The sequence below is a fragment of the Polypterus senegalus genome, chromosome 10 (assembly GCF_016835505.1).
Source record: "Polypterus senegalus isolate Bchr_013 chromosome 10, ASM1683550v1, whole genome shotgun sequence".
Taxonomy (NCBI): Eukaryota; Metazoa; Chordata; class Cladistia; order Polypteriformes; family Polypteridae; genus Polypterus; species Polypterus senegalus.
This window is the reverse complement of record NC_053163.1, coordinates 88,532,860-88,552,874: the sequence shown is the minus strand read 5'-3', so window position 1 is coordinate 88,552,874 and position 20,015 is coordinate 88,532,860. Positions and strand designations below refer to the sequence as shown.

The 20,015-nt window shown below is 37.9% G+C and overlaps 1 protein-coding gene across 2 annotated transcripts in view; it reads left to right on the top strand.

The window, feature by feature from the left end:
• LOC120537303 (zona pellucida-binding protein 1-like) overlaps window positions 1–17,297 on the top strand; it is a 48,836-nt gene extending 31,539 nt beyond the window's left edge. Inside the window, exons 13-15 of one of the 2 annotated variants that reach the window (XM_039766147.1) lie at window positions 6,938–7,029; window positions 8,568–8,684; window positions 17,211–17,297. The gene's annotated coding sequence lies outside the window, so the exon portion shown is untranslated. Of the gene's footprint in view, window positions 1–6,937; window positions 7,030–8,567; window positions 8,685–9,392; window positions 10,968–17,210 lie in introns of those variants that run through there. The other variant, XM_039766146.1, reaches the window with a different exon arrangement.
• The last annotated feature ends 2,718 nt before the right edge of the window (window positions 17,298–20,015 follow it).

Sequence of the window (20,015 nt, the reverse complement as noted above, 5' to 3'; positions counted from 1 at the left end):
GTTGTAAAATAGCACATTATTTTTAAGAAGTAAAATTACTGTAGTAATAAGCAAAAACCAGAATTATGATTACTAGAAGCAATACATGCCATTAGATGTTCAAATGAATAGAGTTGCATGGCTGTCCTTTTTAAAAGATAAGGTAACAACAGCTGTTCATATATATTTTTAGCGAGTTTATTACTTGAACCTTTTAAACATTAACAATATGGATTTTCCATCATTATTATTTATCTGTTTAAATGTTCTTCTGTTTATTTATATTAATATGGCCTTATGACACCCCATCTGCCAAAGTTGGTCTTTGGTAAGCCTTAGTTGCTGCCATTAATTCAGGCCAGAGTCTAATTCTTGGTTATAAACAGACAACATTGTTAATGGGGTGACTTGTTTGTTTATTCTGCACCCTGTAAACTGAGAATTAACCAGGTATATACAATTTATAGAAATATTTTGCTCTTTGTAGATTTATTAATATTTTGTTGCTGCTGTTTACTTTCTATAATGCACGAAAATTACGTCCGTCGTACTCAGATTCTATTGACCTTGAATATGTTGCTCCCTTGCTGGACGTGTATCATCACAGTTAAATTGTTCAGTTGCTATTTTCCATTTTTAAAATTCAGTTACATAACATAAAGAGCATAAGAAAGCGTTTTCTTTTTCTTTTTTTGTATGTTTTGTTTATTTGTTTACCCATTTATGTATGTTTACACAACATTGCACATTGATAGGCATCATGGATTGTGTATATCTGTATTTCTGTGCTGGGAACATGCACACTTTCACTTGTTTTCACATTTGTGTAAGTTTGAGATCTTTATTAAAGTAGAGGCTCTACTTTGTTTTTGTAAAAGAAATTGGAGGAAAACACATTTTTATTTTCTTAACATGTGTTTGAGGAAAAACCTTGTGGAAGCTGAGTGTGTATTGTTAATGCTAAAGAAGCATGTAGTTTAAGATTTTATTTGTTTATGTTGACCCTGGCATGTTATTAAGAAGTAGGTTCTATCACTGCTTTGATACCTACATTTGATTGTTTCCCTGGTTTGAATTTTGACATTTTGATTTATGAAATGATTGCTTAATCTCAGGTAAACATTTACTATCTATACACTTAGTATTTAAAAATCTTTTTTTATTTTTTCCATTGGCTACATCTCGTCTTTAGACTGAACCTAAAAAGAAGGAAATAGGAAAATACAGTGCATCCGGAAAGTATTCACAGCCCATCAGTTTTTCCACATTTTGTAAATTCATTTTTTTCCTCAGAATTCTACACACAACACTCCATAATGACAACGTGAAAAACGTTTACTTGAGGTTTTTGCAAATTTATTAAAAAAAAAAAATTGAGAAAGCACATGTACATAAGTATTCACAGCCTTTGTCATGAAGCTCAAAATTGAGCTCAGGTGCATCCTGTTTCCCCTGATCATCCTTGAGATGTTTCTGCAGCTTAATTGGAGTCCACCTGTGGTAAATTCAGTTGATTGGACATGATTTGGAAAGGCACACACCTGTCTATATAAGGTCCCACAGTTGACAGTTCATGTCAGAGCACAAACCAAGCATGAAGTCAAAGGAATTGTCTATAGACCTCTGAGACTGGGACTGTCTTGAGGCACAAATCTGGGGAAGGTTACAGAAAAATTGCTGCTGCTTTGAAGGTCCCAATCAGCACAGTGGCCTCCATCATCCGCAAGTGGAAGAAGTTCGAAACCACCAGGACTCTTCTTCCTAGAGCTGGCCGGCCATCTAAACTGAGCGATCGGGGGAGAAGGGCCTTAGTCAGGGAGGTGACCAAGAACCCGATGGTCACTCTGTCAGAGCTCCAGAGGTCCTCTGTGGAGAGAAGAGAACCTTCCAGAAGGACAACCATCTCTGCAGCAATCCACCAATCAGGCCTGTATGGTAGAGTGGCCAGACGGAAGCCACTGCTTAGTAAAGGCACATGGCAGCCCGCCTGGAGTTTGCCAAAAGGCACCTGAAGGACTCTCAGACCATGAGAAACAAAATTCTCTGGTCTGATGAGACAAAGATTGAACTCTTCGGTGTGAATGCCAGGTGTCACGTTTGGAGGAAACCAGGCACCGCCATCACCAGGCCAATACCATCCCTACAGTGAAGCATGGTGGTGGCAGCATCATGCTGTGGGATGTTTTCAGCGGCAGGAACTGGGAGACTAGTCAGGATAAAGGGAAAGATGACTGCAGCAATGTACAGAGACATCCTGGATGAAAACCTGCTCCAGAGCGCTCTTGACCTCAGACTGGGGCGACGGTTCATCTTTCAGCAGGACAACAACCCTAAGCACACAGCCAAGATATCAAAGGAGTGGCTTCAGGACAACTCTGTGAATGTCCTTGAGTGGCCCAGCCAGAGCCCAGACTTGAATCTGATTGAACATCTCTGGAGAGATCTTAAAATGGCTGTGCACCGACGCTTCCCATCCAACCTGATGGAGCTTGAGAGGTGCTGCAAAGAGGAATGGGCGAAACTGGCCAAGGATAGGTGTGCCAAGCTTGTGGCATCATATTCAAAAGACTTGAGGCTGTAATTGCTGCCAAAGGTGCATCGACAAAGTATTGAGCAAAGGCTGTGAATACTTATGTACATGTGATTTCTCAGTTTTTTATTTTAATAAATTTGCAAAACCTCAAGTAAACTTTTTCACGTTGTCATTATGGGGTGTTGTGTGTAGAATTCTGAGGAAAAATGAATTTAATCCATTTTGGAATAAGGCTGTAACATAACAAAATGTAGAAAAAGTGATGTGCTGTGAATACTTTCTGGATGCACTGTATATTTAAGCAAGAATTAGAATTAGAATTAGCCATGCATTAAGAGTCTGGCTAACAAGAAAAACATCTCCTTCTGTGGATCCCGATGGACTGAGTATCCAGGATCTCTTCTGTATTGCAGATTCTTCAACCTATTTGATGCAATTTTAAAAATGCATATTATAATTTAGATTGTTTTTAAATGAGTATTATCTTTATTGGTAAGAACAGCGAGTGGAGCCACTTTTAATTGTACAGACAAAGAATCATGCAGTGGCTGAAGGAGCTGCAGTTAGCGCCACCATTAAGGCGGAGAGGGAAGCACAATGGGACATTTTATATTGTCGTTGGGAAATTTTTACAACAGTAAAATGTAAGTTTCATATGTAAAAGCTTACTTTTCTTCTTGATGACTATTGCTGCTTTTCTGTTAGTACCAGAAACTTGGGGCGTGGGACTACACTGCTATGCACTGCATTTTTTCCAAAAGTTCCTGAAATCACTTGTGAAATTTTTTAGCTTATTTAGTTCCTGCTTAGGAAGTAGTAAGTGACAACCAGTGTAATTACAATGTTTTGATGCTGCTGACAGGTTTTTCTGAAAACATTGTTTTTTTTGAGAGCTGTTTTAAAGACTCCTTTAGTTATTTAAAAAAAAATCCTTTGCATTGCTGTGAAAGGTTCTTTCTCTTTTGTGAATTACTTTCAAATGCTGCTGTTGTATGTCAAGGAATCACTTGGTCACCAGTAGATTAGAATCCTTATCCATTGCCATCTCCTGAACTGGGGCATAGTCAGTACCCAGGATGATTTCACTACCCAAAGAGAGTACTGTAGATGATAAATGGCCCATTTAACTATAAGAGCTTCTCTATCCACATAAGCTTACTTCCCAGTACAGCTGTTTCCAACTCAGAAACATTAGGACTATCTCAGTCAGTTCTGCTCCCACTTCAATTTTAGAATGAATCTGTCTGGAGAACACGAGAAAAAAATAGGGACTGTCAGCATTCTCAATGGCCCATTTCAAGTCCTTAAATCAAGTCTCAAGAATTTTTAACAAAGCTTAACAATTCCATACCATTGGGGTTGGTGCATCAGTTGCTCTTGTTTCAGCTAGAACAGTCGGTTAGTTGATCAAATGTAACTGTTAATTGGAGTCCACCTGTGGTAAATTCAGTTGATTGGACATGATTTGGAAAGGCACACACCTGTCTATATAAGGTCCCACAGTTGACAGTTCATGTCAGAGCACAAACCAAGCATGAAGTCAAAGGAATTGTCTGTAGACCTCGAGACAGGATTGTCTCGAGGCACAAATCTGGGGAAGGTTACAGAAAAAATTTCTGCTGCTTTGAAGGTCCCAATGAGCACAGTGGCCTCCATCATCTGCAAGTGGAAGAAGTTCAAACCACCAGGACTCTTCCTAGAGCTGGCCGCCATCTAAACTGAGCGATCGGGGGAGAAGGGCCTTAGTCAGGGAGGTGACCAAGAACCCGATGGTCACTCTGTCAGAGCTCCAGAGGTCCTCTGTGGAGAGAGAGAACCTTCCAGAAGGACAACCATCTCTGCAGCAATCCACCAATCAGGCCTGTATGGTAGAGTGGCCAGACAGAAGCCACTCCTTAGTAAAGGCACATGGCAGCCCGCCTGGAGTTTGCCAAAAGGCACCTGAAGGACTCTCAGACCATGAGAAACAAAATTCTCTGGTCTGATGAGACAAAGATTGAACTCTTTGGTGTGAATGCCAGGTGTCACGTTTGGAGGAAACCAGGCACCGCTCATCACCAGGCCAATACCATCCCTACAGTGAAGCATGGTGGTGGCAGCATCATGCTGTGGGATGTTTTCAGCGGCAGGAACTGGGAGACTAGTCAGGATAAAGGGAAAGATGACTGCAGCAATGTACAGAGACATCCTGGATGAAAACCTGCTCCAGAGCGCTCTTGACCTCAGACTGGGCGACGGTTCATCTTTCAGCAGGACAACAACCCTAAGCACACAGCCAAGATATCAAAGGAGTGGCTTCAGGACAACTCTGTGAATGTCCTTGAGTGGCCCAGCCAGAGCCCAGACTTGAATCTTATTGAACATCTCTGGAGAGATCTTAAAATGGCTGTGCACGACACTTCCCATCCAACCTGATGGAGCTTGAGAGGTGCTGCAAAGAGGAATGGAAACTGGCCAAGGATAGGTGTGCCAAGCTTGTGGCATCATATTCAAAAGACTTGAGGCTGTAATTGCTGCCAAAGGTGCATCGACAAAGTATTGAGCAAAGGCTGTGAATACTTATGTACATGTGATTTCTCAGTTTTTTTTTTAATAAATTTGCAAAAACCTCAAGTAAACTTTTTTTCACGTTGTCATTATAGGGTGTTGTGTGTAGAATTCTGAGGAAAAAATGAATTTAATCCATTTTGGAATAAGGCTGTAACATAACAAAATGTAGAAAAAGTGATGTGCTGTGAATACTTTCTGGATGCACTGTATATTTAAGCAAGAATTAGAATTAGAATTAGCCATGCATTAAGAGTCTGGCTAACAAGAAAAACATCTCCTTCTGTGGATCCCGATGGACTGAGTATCCAGGATCTCTTCTGTACAGGGAGTGCAGAATTATTAGGCAAGTTGTATTTTTGAGGATTAATTTTAATATGGAACAAACACAGTGCTATCAGTCAATCCAAAATGTTAATAAACCTGAAACCTGAATGTTTCACAACGGAAATGTGAGTGTGAACATCATCAGGGGAATACATATGTGCGCACAATTATTAGGCAACTATTAGTGTGCAGATTTATTATGCAACTAAAGGAAAAATGAAAATTTTCCCATCTCACTTGTTTATTTTCATCTGTTATAGTGAGAATAATAAACAAACACCTCAAAATTTACAAATAAACATCTCTGACATTTCAAAAAATAAATCAATCAATCAATGACCAATATAGCCACCCTTCTTTCCAATAACAGTCATAAGCCTTTCCATTCATGGAGTCTGTCAGTTTCTTGATCTGTTGACGATCAGCTTTTTGTGGAGCAGTGACTACAGCCTCCCAGACACTCTTCAGAGAGGTGTATTGTTTTTCTCCCCCGTAAATCTAGCGTTTAAGAAGTGCCCACAAGTTCTCGATAGGGTTTAGGTCAGATGAGGAAGGGGCCATGTCATTATTCCTTCATCTTTAAGGCCTTTACTGGCTGGCCACGCAGTGGAGAACTTCAAGTGATGGAGCATTGGCCTGCATAAAAATCATGGTCTTTTTCCTGTATCACTGTTTGAAGAAAGTGTCTTGAAAAACTGGCAGTAGGTTTGGGAGTTGATTTTGAGTTCATCTTCAATGCAAAAGGTCCAACTAGCTCATCTTTAAAAATACCAGCTCATACCAGTACCCCACCTCCACGTTGGAGTGGAGCTCTGTGCCCATTACTGATCCACAGGTCCATCCATCTGGTCCATCAAGAGTCACTCTCATCTCATCGGTCCATAAAACCTTTGAAAAAATCTGTCTTCAGATATTTCTTGGCCCAGTTTTGACGTTTCAACTTATGTTTCTTGTTCAGTGGTGGTTGGGTTTCAGCCCTCCTTACCTTGGCCATGTCTTTGAGCACTGAACACCTTGTACTTCTGGGCACTCCAGGTAGGTTGCAGCTCTGGAATATGAAAGTACTGGAGGATAATGGGTTCCTGGTAGCTTCACGTTTGATTCTTCTCAAATCTTTGGCAGCTAATTTGCGTCTTTTGTTCTCAACACGTTTCTTGCGACCCTGTTGACTATTTGCAACAAAATGTTTGATGGTTCTGTGATCACACACCAATATCTTAGCAATTCCAAAAGTGCTGCATCCCTCTGAAAGACTTTTACAATTTTGACTTTTCAGAGTCAGTTAAATCTCTTTTTGGCCCATTTTGCCTGAGGAAAACTAGCTGCCTAATAATTCTGCACACCTTGATATAGGGTGTTGATCTCCTTAGGCCACACCCTCCCTCATTACACAAATACACATCACCTGACGTGCTTAAATCCAATAAGCATTCAAGTTAATACAGCTTGGAGTTGGAATATACGCATTAAAAATGATGATATGGTCAAAATACTCACTTGCCTAATAATTGTGCACACAGTGTATTCATCTATTTAAACTTTCCCTTATAGAAGTCAGAAAGTGGGAGCCATTGAAAGAAGAAGAAGATTTAAGAAAGAAGAAGAACAGATGTTGAATGTTGCTGCAGAACATATTAAGTCAGGTTAGGTTAATATCTGTTATTATAATCTTAAAATGTGTATTACTTAAAATGTGTATTACAGTAAGATTCAAAAGTCTTACTTGGATTTGCAGATTCTTCAACCTATTTGATGCAATTTTAAAAATGCATATTATAATTTAGATTGTTTTTAAATGAGTATTATCTTTATTGGTAAGAACAGCGAGTGGAGCCACTTTTAATTGTACAGACAAAGAATCATGCAGTGGCTGAAGGAGCTGCAGTTAACGCCACCATTAAGGCAGAGAGGGAAGCACAATGGGACATTTTATATTGTCGTTGGGAAATTTTTATAACAGTAAAATGTAAGTTTCATATGTAAAAGCTTACTTTTCTTCTTGATGACTATTGCTGCTTTTCTGTTAGTACCAGAAACTTGGGGCGTGGGACTACACTGCTATGCACTGCATTTTTTCCAAAAGTTCCTGAAATCACTTGTGAAATTTTTTAGCTTATTTAGTTCCTGCTTAGGAAGTAGTAAGTGACAACCAGTGTAATTACAATGTTTTGATGCTGCTGACAGGTTTTTCTGAAAACATTGTTTTTTTTGAGAGCTGTTTTAAAGACTCCTTTAGTTATTTAAAAAAAAATCCTTTGCATTGCTGTGAAAGGTTCTTTCTCTTTTGTGAATTACTTTCAAATGCTGCTGTTGTATGTCAAGGAATCACTTGGTCACCAGTAGATTAGAATCCTTATCCATTGCCATCTCCTGAACTGGGGCATAGTCAGTACCCAGGATGATTTCACTACCCAAAGAGAGTACTGTAGATGATAAATGGCCCATTTAACTATAAGAGCTTCTCTATCCACATAAGCTTACTTCCCAGTACAGCTGTTTCCAACTCAGAAACATTAGGACTATCTCAGTCAGTTCTGCTCCCACTTCAATTTTAGAATGAATCTGTCTGGAGAACACGAGAAAAAAATAGGGACTGTCAGCATTCTCAATGGCCCATTTCAAGTCCTTAAATCAAGTCTCAAGAATTTTTAACAAAGCTTAACAATTCCATACCATTGGGGTTGGTGCATCAGTTGCTCTTGTTTCAGCTAGAACAGTCGGTTAGTTGATCAAATGTAACTGTGGTAAACTGCTTCACTAGTTGTCCAAGATATTTTTTTCTGATTAGATATTATCAGAGCTCACTGTGCCACTGTAAAACATGAGACAAGAGAAAAAGTTGGAGATTCAGTTTTAAAACTCCAATTATATCCAGTCTTAAAGTGAAGTGTGGGCTAGTGTGCTCCGGGGAGCAACTATTAAACTGATATTGTTAGCAGTTGCTCCCATCATTGCCTAGAGACAACTCGGTGTTTGTTGGTGTAGCCTTAAATTAAGTTAGACAAGTTTCCTTTAAACCAGCCCCTGTAAATACTATAAAATGATTACATTCATGACTGAAAACTATAAAGATTTTTATAACACTCAAATGGCAGTTTATGTGCCAATTTTTTACGTCTTCCATTAAAGTTGCATTGATTCAAAATAAATAGTACTCTCAACTTGTTCTGTTTCCACACAGTACAGTTTGGTTGGAGCTGGTTGTGAACAAAGACTACCTTTCTTCTGAGCATTTGTCACGTTCTTCCAAGGACAGCAGGGAAAGGATGGGTGTGACACACTGACTGCTCCTATTGTGGTAAGTTAATTACGCAAAGCCTTTTGATGCTCATACCCACTGATGAATGTCTTTTGGTGTTTTAGCCAAATAGAAGAATTTGACAGACAACTGACTTTAAGGACACTAAAGGACATTTATCTGGCAAAGGATAAGTTGCACAAGATTTGTTTCTCTTTTTTCATATCAATTGCCTTCAGAAAGGCCCCTTCACTTTTTTTGGTGTTTTGTTTTCACTTTGTTATTCTAAAGGTATTGATTCTTACTTGATGAGAGAATAAAATGAATTTAAATAATTTTAGTATATGGCTGCAGCCTAACAAAAAATATGTAAAAAGTGAAAGTGTTTGAATACTTTCTGGAGGCAATGTATAAGGCTGTTTAGCCTTGGTAGACAAACAGATTTGTGAAGGTTACGTAAATGGGATGTCATGCCAGTTCCATAACAATAAATTCCCAACATTATCTTTATATATTGCATGCTGTATCAGTTTCAAGCTGTGATGTCTTTTTTCTAAGAAACATTGTACTGCAATCTGAAAAAATGATGTGGTTGGTTGACAAAAATATATTGTACTGTTATAAGTTTTTAAATAAACTTTGCTTCAGGTAAAAAAAAAATACCTTGAAGGAGAAAAAATAAATAAATAATGAGCCTGTCAGTTGTTAGGTCATTAGATTTATATATAATTAAGAATTCATTTTTGTTGAAATAACTTATTTCCACAGATTCATTTGGAAGAATGTCAAAAAAGGGATACGATCACAGAACTGAGTTAACGCCCACCTATTTCAATCAGCTTGTGATTTATGGTAGGCTTGTATCACATGGAAAGAGCAGTTTTCTAATGGATCCATCCAAAAGTCTGTGCATACGAGAACAATTTCATGCTGTCATGTATGGATCATAACCAGCTATTTTTAAAGAGATTACGTATTCAGCAAAAGCAAAGTATTTTTACTAATCTTTTGACCGGGGCAATGTATTCATGGAGTACACTGAAAGAAGATCATCCTTTGCCAAACAACCTACCTTGGATTCTTTACTGGAATATTCTATTGCACAATCTCTGTTATAAAAAAGTTTACATTCAAATCTTGTCAGTTCACAAAGTTTATCAGATTTAATTTGTTCGAATGACAACAATGATTAACAATGTAGAGCTGGTAAAAAAAAAAAAAAAACATGCATTATGTTACAGGTGGTCTCAGCACCATATGAAAATATTTTAATAATGATTTGTCCTTCAGTAGTCCTTCACTTTCATTTTTTAATAAAGGAAATATCACAGCTGCTTAGGTCTTGGAATAATCTCATCCGGCCAAAACAGTGACCTCAGAATGAAGCCAAAAATGTAGGTTCTGTGTACCATGAAGATTCCACATTTGGTTGGGTACGAACAAAATATTTGCATGTGGTCAAGCACCCAGTCGCTAAAAAGAATATACCATTTGTATGAAAATAAATGTACACAATAACATGCCTTGACAAAACTCTTTAAAAACAAACTTCACAGGTAACTATTTAACTCTTTTTCCCTACAAACAGGATGATAGATCACTGCAAGGCGACACCATTTTTCATGAACCGGTCTTTTAGGAAGTTGCTTCACCAGACGCAGATTGATCTTTGAAATGAAACATATTTCATTCTTAAAAGTGACTAAAAGAATTTTTTTCCAACACAGAAGTGTCCTCCCCAGCCATATGTAAAGCCCAGGCCCTGTTAATGGGGTCAGTCCTTCACCCAGAGGCGCACAAAGTCATTTAGCGTTAAAGAAGCACACAAGGTTTTTTGTTTGTTTTTTTTGATAGTGAAATGTGGACCAATCTATGAGTGAATGAATAAGAAGCAAAAGGAGAAGGAGAGACAAGATGTAACCATGTGCCCTCTGAAATGCATTGTATTTGCACACTGGATGGCACCTTAGCTGTTCCAGCATTATTATAGATGTTATGTTTATAGCAGTTTTTGTTTGTCTACTTTTGTATGTCTGTGTGCAGGACACACATTAAAAATAAATCATTCCAAGTGACATGTTGTACCTCCTGTCTTGTTTTTTTATTGGACAAATCAAAAAGCCAGAAATAAGCATTTAAATATCCTACGACTTTACATTACACATATAAATTACCTTTATCATGACAACATACTTGTCTACACCACTGTTCTTTTCTTTTCTTTAAAATATTCTTAAACCAGAATGCAGGGCCTATAGGCTAAATCCCACCCATCCATGTTAAAACCCACATGTTCCTCAAGGATTGTACAAGATGAGCCACACTAAAGTGACAAAAAAATACCCTGCAATTTCCTCCATCCATTCAATCTTGACCTCTTTTAATCTATAGTTAGTGTGTCAGGGTCCAGCACCTACACTAGTAACACTGTACAAAGGCAGGAACCAACCTTACACTGGTCAACAGTTTATTATTGAGCACACTCACACATGTAATCAAACTAACCCTTTGACATGAACTTAAAGTTGCCAATTAACATTGTCAGTGCCCATGAGGAGGACAAGCATCCTGGCAGGGATAACAGAAGCTTTCATACCCGACCAGGAGGCTGGACTCACCAGGAACAGGTTGTTTCCCCACATGGCAGGTGGCAGTGTTCCACAGGACTAAACCTGATTAGGACACTCACATGGGAAACGGAGTCTGGAAATCCAATCCTGTCGGATTCTTTGGGGTCCACCAAAGGATGCTGTCGAAGGAGGACTGCACTGTTTTCCACATGACCTGGAATTGCACCGGATGACTGGGACAAGAAACAGGATGCAATTCACTGGTCGAGCTTGAAAGAAAGCCCACTGCCTCATTTGAATTGTGTCAGAGTCAGGAGACTGTGGGCTACACTCTTAGAGAAGGATGAAGTATTGTCATTGTGTGTTTTTCATTATTAATCTTGTAAAGAAGGTGTTGGGGCTCAATAAAACCCCTTATTGGAGCATATTGTGTATCTGGGGAGTTATTGTGTCTGTGGTTTTGGGCTCAGCGGTGCCCCCTTGTGGTTACAACATGCACATCCTTGAAGTGTGGAAGGAGAAGCTGGAAGAAATCCAGACAGGCAAAATGAAACTGAGCAGTGTCTGTAGAGATGGTGAATGGGGCTGCAATGCCCCTTCTTTCTAAAAGGCAATGAAAGTAAACAAAAAAAAAAAAAACAGTACACAATGCAAATTGTTCTTAAGACCTTAGGCTTAGATATAGCCTGAAATATAACATTGTACAAAATTTTCTAGACCCTAAATGAATTTGAAACATTTTATATAATCATAGATAAACTACCTTTACTACTTAAACGTTCATTTTAATCTAGTTAGTGTGGCAAGGTCCAGTGCCAGCAACACTTTGCAAAGCAACCTATCAGCTGTTATAATAAAGGGGGATGTGTTCTATTATTGACTTTCTTACATTACATTAAAAAGAGGTGAAAAAAGTTGATTTTATTTTGAAATTAAAGATAATCATTTGTTGAACTATGAATAAAACAAATTTCATTTTTTGTATGCCCCATATGTCTGTAGACTCGAGCCAAATTATTAAAGTTCACAGAAGGTGCATACACAATACAAAACTGCAGGGAATATTTGCCACATACAACATGTGCAGCTTCCACATATTGTAGAATTCCAGCATGTTGGTAACACATGACCTCCATCTTCTGATCCCATGCTTGACTGTTCAGTAACACTCCTGCTCTTGCCATGTGTTGCTCAATCTTATCCTTAATAATTCCTTCCATTAATTTACGTGTGATGCATGTTAAGCTTACTGGCATAAAGTTTCTTGGATCTACCTGGACACCCTTTCTATATAAGGGGATAATATTAGCTATTTTCCAGTCCATCAGAATTTCCCCATGCAGTTACTTCCTAAAAATATGTTTTTTCTATGTACTCAATAACCCCCTTAAATAAATATTATTTGGTCCTGGAGATTTGTTTTGATTTCAGCCTTTTTAATCTAAGCAGTACTTCTCCCTGTACAATTTCTAAATCACTCAGTACCTCCTCAGTAGTGCCTTTTTCCGCTGGGAGGTTATCCTCTTCCTCACATTTGAAGAGTTCAGAAAAATGCAAGTTTAGAGCATCTGCTATTTCACTGTCTGTAGTTTTTAATTCTCTTTTACTACTACTGATGCACTTCACCTCCTCCTTGACTGATCTTTTACTACTAAAATACTGAAAGAATCTCTTAGGGTCTTCTTTCGCCTTATCTGCTGTATTCCTTCCTCTCTAACTGTCTGTTAGCCTCCCTGATATCCTTCTTACTGGTTTTCCTCGTGTTCTCATACGCTCTTTGATTCACATTGGGGTTAACTAATCTTATACACCTTATACAGCTGTTTGTTTTTTACTTTGCAGCTTCTTTATCAACCTTTTATTAACCTACTACAGAGTTTTTTTTTTATTTTCTACTAATTTCAAATTTAGGTATGTACTTGTCCTGCATTACATGTAAATTGTTTTTAAACCTGTTCCACTGCTTCTCGAATGTCTTGACACTTAAAAGCTTATCCTAGTCTATCCTGCTTAGACTTTGCCACATCTGTTCAAAATTTGCTCTACCAAAGTTTAACTTGTAACCATTTTTTCGGCTACACTTCATTAAGTTTAACTAATGATTGCAGGTCAACCTCAATCTGCCTTCAACCCCTTCCCACAGCGCAGAAAGGTGATTTATAATAATAAAAACAATATTAACTAACCCACACAGAGAAAAAATGCAAAAACAAAAAACTATAATTAATACACTTTAACAACACCCCCACTTCCAATATATACAATGAACACAAAGCATAAAATTATATTTCCAAGAACTTTCCCCTCCGTCCTTTTGATTTAGTTTTTATTTCCCATTTTACTATTTCTCCATAGTCCAGTTCATTAGACATGCCAATCCCAGAATAAAAAGATTTACGGCTCACACTGCTTTCGATCCCTTTACCGGTAACTTCACCGTATCCAGAATCTTCAAGGTGGCCACCCCAGACTGCAGTTGACTTGTGGTGCTCCCTGAAAACAAATCTTTCTCCTGGACTTAGAATGGTCATGTCCTTTCCTCCTTTGCCATAAAACTCGGGCTGTCTTTTCTTTCTCCTCTTCCTGCCTTTTCCCGCCCCTATTTAAATGGTGAGTCTGTTTCCAAGGCACTCCCGGAAATCGTAAATGACAGCCCTGTACCTCCCAAAAGGTCCTCTCTATTCAACCCGCCTATCTTATCTTCCGTATTTTCTTTAAATGACAACAGGATTTTACATAGAGAAAAGAAGAAAAAAATATATATATACTTTTTTTATGTGGCAATGCTACAAACTTAACAGTTTTAGTCTTTGTGATCGCACTCTTACAAAACACTGAGAATTGTACCATATTATGGTTACTTGACCCTAGTGGTTCAATCACTACTAAACTCTCAGTTCTATCCTGATTATTACAAAATGCTAAATCTAAACAGGCCACACCCTGCATTGTTATTTTAACATACTGTGTGTGAAACTTTAAAAAATATAGTTATCTATTAGACATTAATAAAACACCAAATGTTATGGGAAGATGTTGCCTTCATAGCTGAAACCTTTAGTTCTTGCTCTTCAGTACATTTATCTCTGTGCCTTCTGACAAGGTCCAAAACAGAAAGAGGACAATTTTTTTGGGTAAAGCATGAAGGAGGGAGTGCAACCTCCAGTCAGGGTGCCCAAGATCCCTGCAAGCGTTTGAAGCCTCACTGTGTTCAGTATGCACCTAGTTGCCTGAATCATGTCCAAAGCGCAGTCTTCCAAGTGTTTCAGGAGGTTTTATCATTTTATGCAGTTGTGATAGTGAAGTTTCCATAAGCATAACTTTCTTCAGATAATTATTCCAACAGGACACTCCATTCCTAATGTTGTTTCCTGTTTTTAAAGATATTCTGAGCACTACTGCACACTGTACCCAGAATCTCTGCCTTATTTTATTTGAATACTAGCTTTCTCCTAGCCTCTTTATAAGTGAAACTTTCAGGTAAACATAAATGCAAAATATGTGCAAGTTTTATTCTATCTTTGCTCCCTTTTTAAGTTTTCCTACCTCAAACTTAGGTCAATTAGAAATTTTAAGGTGTCCAGATACAATTCAGCAGGCATTTGTATCTGGACTGCTGTCCAGTACAAGGCAGGATCTTGCCTTGTCACAGCTATTGCCAGGATTAGCTCCAACTCCATGCAGTCCTCAGTTAGATTATTAAGGTTTCAAATTAACAGTTTTTTAAGAAACTGTACATTTCAAATGTTGACATAACAAGCTTATTTATTTTAGTAAATGTAAGAATTTGCTGATTTATAAATTAATTGCTCATCTGACCACAGCATACATTACCAGCGGTATAAAAAATATAACAAGAATGGAAAGACAAGTTTACAGCAAGCAGCAAGATTGGCCGTCAGCTTTATGAACAGACTTAACTCAGCTATGGTCTTTATGTGTGGTTTTGGTGTAAAGAAATGGTGTAAATTATTGCATTAGGAGTCTAATGTTTATCATATTATGCAGTAAATTTTCTATAACCCACTTAATTCAATCCACATCATCAAATTGGCTTGAGCCTATGCCAGCAGAACCAGACACAAGGTGGGAACCAGCCTTGGATATGGGGACTTTTTGTGCACATACCCACAGGGGGCCAAGTTAGAATCACAAATTAATGTAAAGCACATATCTTGTAGCAGGAGAACACGACACAGGCTCATAGGGAATATGCCCAGTTATTGAACACATTCAATTGACTGGGCACAGGATTAGAGCCCAGGACACTGGTTCTGTGGGGCCGGACTGCAGACCACTAAACCAACAGCTATTATATTATAACCAGTTTATTTGATTGTCTAGCAATCTTGTATCTAAGATTATGTAATACAGTAAATTAGGATTGCTAATTCTAGAATCAACATCTTTGAGCAGCAAAGGTGGCAGCATGGTGGTGCAATTTTTATAAGTAGTGCCTCCCGGCTTTGATACCACATGTAGAGTGTGCTTATTTTATTCCTCTGTCCACAGAGATTTATTTATTTATTTATTTTTTGTAGGTGTGCCTTGTAGTGTATTCTACACTACACAGATATGCAGGTTGGCAAGCAACGCTAAATTCATTATGTGTGGGTGAGTGTGGGTGAGTGTGGGTATGTGCCTATGAATATGACCTGCATTGGCTTGGTACTCCATTCAGGACCTTGTGTGACTCCAATGAGTATGAAATTAGATAAGTGGGATTAGGAAATACATGAATGAAAGGAATGTCAAATTATATACCACTTCAATAAAATAAAAAAGTTTTAGTCAAATGATTTTTATTGTCAAAGTTTTAATATGGAAAATAATTACACTTTCTGAATTCTTCAGCACAGCAGTTGAAATATTTACAGCAATAAGCACCCATACATGAAAGGATTTGGATTCATTCTTTTATAAATAATATCATTTACTTTTTTCTGAAAGGCTGTGGAATATGTTACTTTTTCTTGTTGCGCTCTGAATTTTATTCAGTCTTTCCACTTTTTCTCCTTTCCACAACTGGATTTTTATAACTGACATTCTTTTTTTATGCGTAATTCTTTTTAATAGTATCTTCTTTGTAATGCCCATCCATCATTTTGATTCATTTTTCAGTTCAATTCACAAAAATGTATTCAAATTAGGTGCACTTTCGTGTAATAGCCCAGTGCTATTGTAAAAGAACCCTGCACTGTAAAATACAACAGTTAACATGTCTAAAAGACATGCTACACAATACAAAAGGTAATTTTAAAATACAACCATATACTGTATATGTGTGTGTAGTTTTTTTGATTTTTGTAAATTCAGATTACAAATACCCCAAAATCGACCATAAATTCATGTTGAAGCTGTAGTAGTAATCAATGTGATATCAGCTACTCACCATTGACCATTATTTTCTTTTTATTTTCTGCAGAATTAAGCAGTAAAGGCTTTTGCTTCTTCCTGTATATTTTGTATCTTAGTTCATGAATATACATAATTAACATCCATAGCACTGGAGCATCAAGAAACTTGGTCACTGCAAAGGTGCAAGAAGCTTGTTCTGCACTGAAAACAATCTGCTCAAAGATTACTTGTGTTCAGCCTTCTCCTTTTTAACATACTGTATATCATACTTTTTAGAAAACGTCATTTGCAATGAAAATATAAAGAAACAAACCATAATCACAAGATATTTTATATTGTATTAAAAATAACACAACCATATTTTATGCATGTATGAATTTACACTTAATTGGCTTTTCACTGTTTACAGTAGAAAATTTCAACTCAAACTCACATTTCAGCTTTTATTGCCTATACATTATGAAAGTGAAAAATCAATTCAATATTTTTACTAAATTGCATAATTTTCTGAATTGAAAGTATAAGAAGTGGCAATTAAAAAAAATTACACATTATCACATATGTGCAAATAGGAAACAACTTCAGGGCATATGTGATTCCACCCCGAGTCGAGGGTTGGCGCTGTCTCCTAATGCCTCTTCTTGTTCTTCCTCCTCAGACCCCAAGATCCATGGCAAGAAGAATGATAACATTACTTCTGGTTATACCAGCTTGAACCTTCCTCTTCCTCTGGGGCGGATATAAATACGACGTCACCACTCACATCTCAGTGTCCGAAAAGACCTTGTCTGGAGGAGATACTGCAGCACTTGTGGACAATTTTGATATTTTATTGCAATTGATTTTTCTGTTTTTCCATAAAATATGTGGGGCTCACCATGGACGCCCCAACTCAGTATGCTTCTCTTGCCTTTTATATTACAACATAAAAGCCTAAATGTTTCTGTATCTATGTGGAACAAAACAATTTCACGTAGGGGTCTCACTACAGTAAAACATTCAATAACAGTGTTAACAGAACACAATAAATGAACTCAGCAAGAACAGAAAATATTAAAGGGAAAACAAAAGTAAAATAAAAAGTAGCTATCCTAATGTGCTTAGATACTGTAGACCCATAAGTTTATGATTTGAGGTGACTACCTCCCTTTACCATCTCCAGATACCTCACAAATTCACTTCCTCACACCAAAAAACAGGGGCTGTTAGGGAGTAGGGGTTTAGATAGTTATATCGATGTGTAGGCTGGCCAGAAACCCTCTTCTGGGCATCGGTCATTTTAAAGTCAAAAGACAGAGCAGGAAAAAGGTATAGTAGGTGGTACAAGGAGGGTCTGAATGCTTGATGCTGATGGGTAATTACCATGGGTACTCACAGGGGTGAAACACTTGTGTTTTCCAAGAACTCATGGAGTAGATAAAATTTAGTTCCTGTGTTTTTATTTGGTATTTTATTTCCACCTTTTGCTTTTTCCCTTCCCTGTGTTAATATTTTCTTAATATAAAAACACTCATTTTATATCTTTGGTCTCAATGGTGCTTCTTCAATGTTTGGTGATGTATATCTGAACATATCTGAACTGCCTTCTACCTTGCTAATGAGGTTTCTTCTAAACTCCCCTCACAACTCTTGACGCAGTTATCACTGGCAACAGCCCATCTTACACCACGTCTGAAGTTCACTTTAGGTTAGGTCCCAGTGTGAGTGGTGGACCAGTGTGCTCTCTGGCTGTTTGAGACCATTTCACTTTTGCCCACTGATCTGCCCTTTAGCAACTAGACATTTAAGGCAGGTTTCAGGAGTGCCTGCTCCTATTTCCTCTGGGGCCTTGCACACATGGAACAAATCTGCTGCCAAAGGCCAGTCCTGGTCATGCATGTAGGGCTATTGCACTCCACTAATAGTCGGATATCTTTAATCATAGGCAACAGTGAACAGCCAAACACACACATCTAAACCCAGGGACTCTTTACTGCCTTGTGGTGATCCAGATAAACTTAAGTTTTCTGGTAGCCCAATTTGACTTTTTTCTCTCTCTATTGCCCTTGTAATATTTACAACCAAAACACCATTCTCATTGTTGGGTCTCACAGCTTCCTGATCTTCCCATGGTATGATGTGTAGGTATTCCCTGGCAGCTGCTGTTTGTGTGTCTGTCTTTCTTGGCCCTTGTTAGGCTCCTTCCTGTCTTGTGCTAACCTACTGTTAGAATTGCAAGCATGTATGTACTGTACAGTACATAAGGACAATTTTTTTGTTGCAGAGAAAAGCAAATATTGGGTGAGCCTTACATTTTATGTGATTTTAATTCTGGGTGGCAGGACATCACAGTGGTGTCTTACACTTCCAGAAAGCTTGGTTTGTATCACAGCTAGGGCCCAGTGTGGGTTTTGTATATTTTTCATGTCTGTTTGTGACTTTTCTTTGTGTGCTCTGTTTTTTCTCCCATGTCCCAGACTTAGGTGTGTTAGTTTAAGTGTTGACTATAAATTGGTTCAGTGTGTGTGAGTGTGGCTATGGCATTAACTGTAATGGACAGGCACTATACATATAATCCTAAATTTATTACACAGGTTCAGGAAATTAATGATGTTAACAAACTGTAATTATTAGATAATAACCTGAAATTTGAACTAGGTATTGAAAATCACATGAAGTGTTAAATTTGACTTTTAAAAATGGCACCCACTGTGTGTCACTCCTCAATGGAGTAACTCTGTTACGATCAAGGCTCCAAATCCATTTTCAGCAAGTCAGCAAAGGTTAACAATGTGTTTATTAGGAATATCTAAATGAACTAAATGTGTATGGCAGTTTCTGAGGTTTTCAAACAGCAATATTTTTGAACATCTATGTGCAGGTAAAATTTGAAATGTAAGCCAGTAGATGTAAAATGAAGCTAGCAGTGCTTAAAACGAGGCCTTGTCATAGTGAGAACAGCGGGTGCAGTGTGAACACTCATACCTGACATTCTGCTGCAATGTAAGCAAAAGCTGTGCACAGTGAATCTAAAGAAAGAAAAGAAAACAAGCCCTGGAGCTTTATGTGCCGCAGAGTCACATCAGGTAAAGTAAAATAAAACATATGGCAATCATGTAGTCAGGCTAACAAAATCCAGAAAGCAAATTGTTTACATACACTTTTCTCACTCTATTGGGGAATACATTTCATTTTCATGTGCTTTTCATAGAAACAAATTTAAAAGATTTAATTTCCCAGCATATAGGTGACTAGGCACAAAATCATAGCATGCTTTGACCTTCCCCCTTTCAGGTTTGTGTATTTTGTACTGTAAAAACAATTGCAGAACTAATCATTTGGATATAAAGCATGCAGCAGTGGTGATGTGGGGTATGAGGTGCAAATCCTGTGCATGACAAAAACATAAATTTCTCTTCACATTCAAAAAGCAGACAAAGAATGCCTCAAACCTATTCACAAATATAAATGCCACTGCGAATGA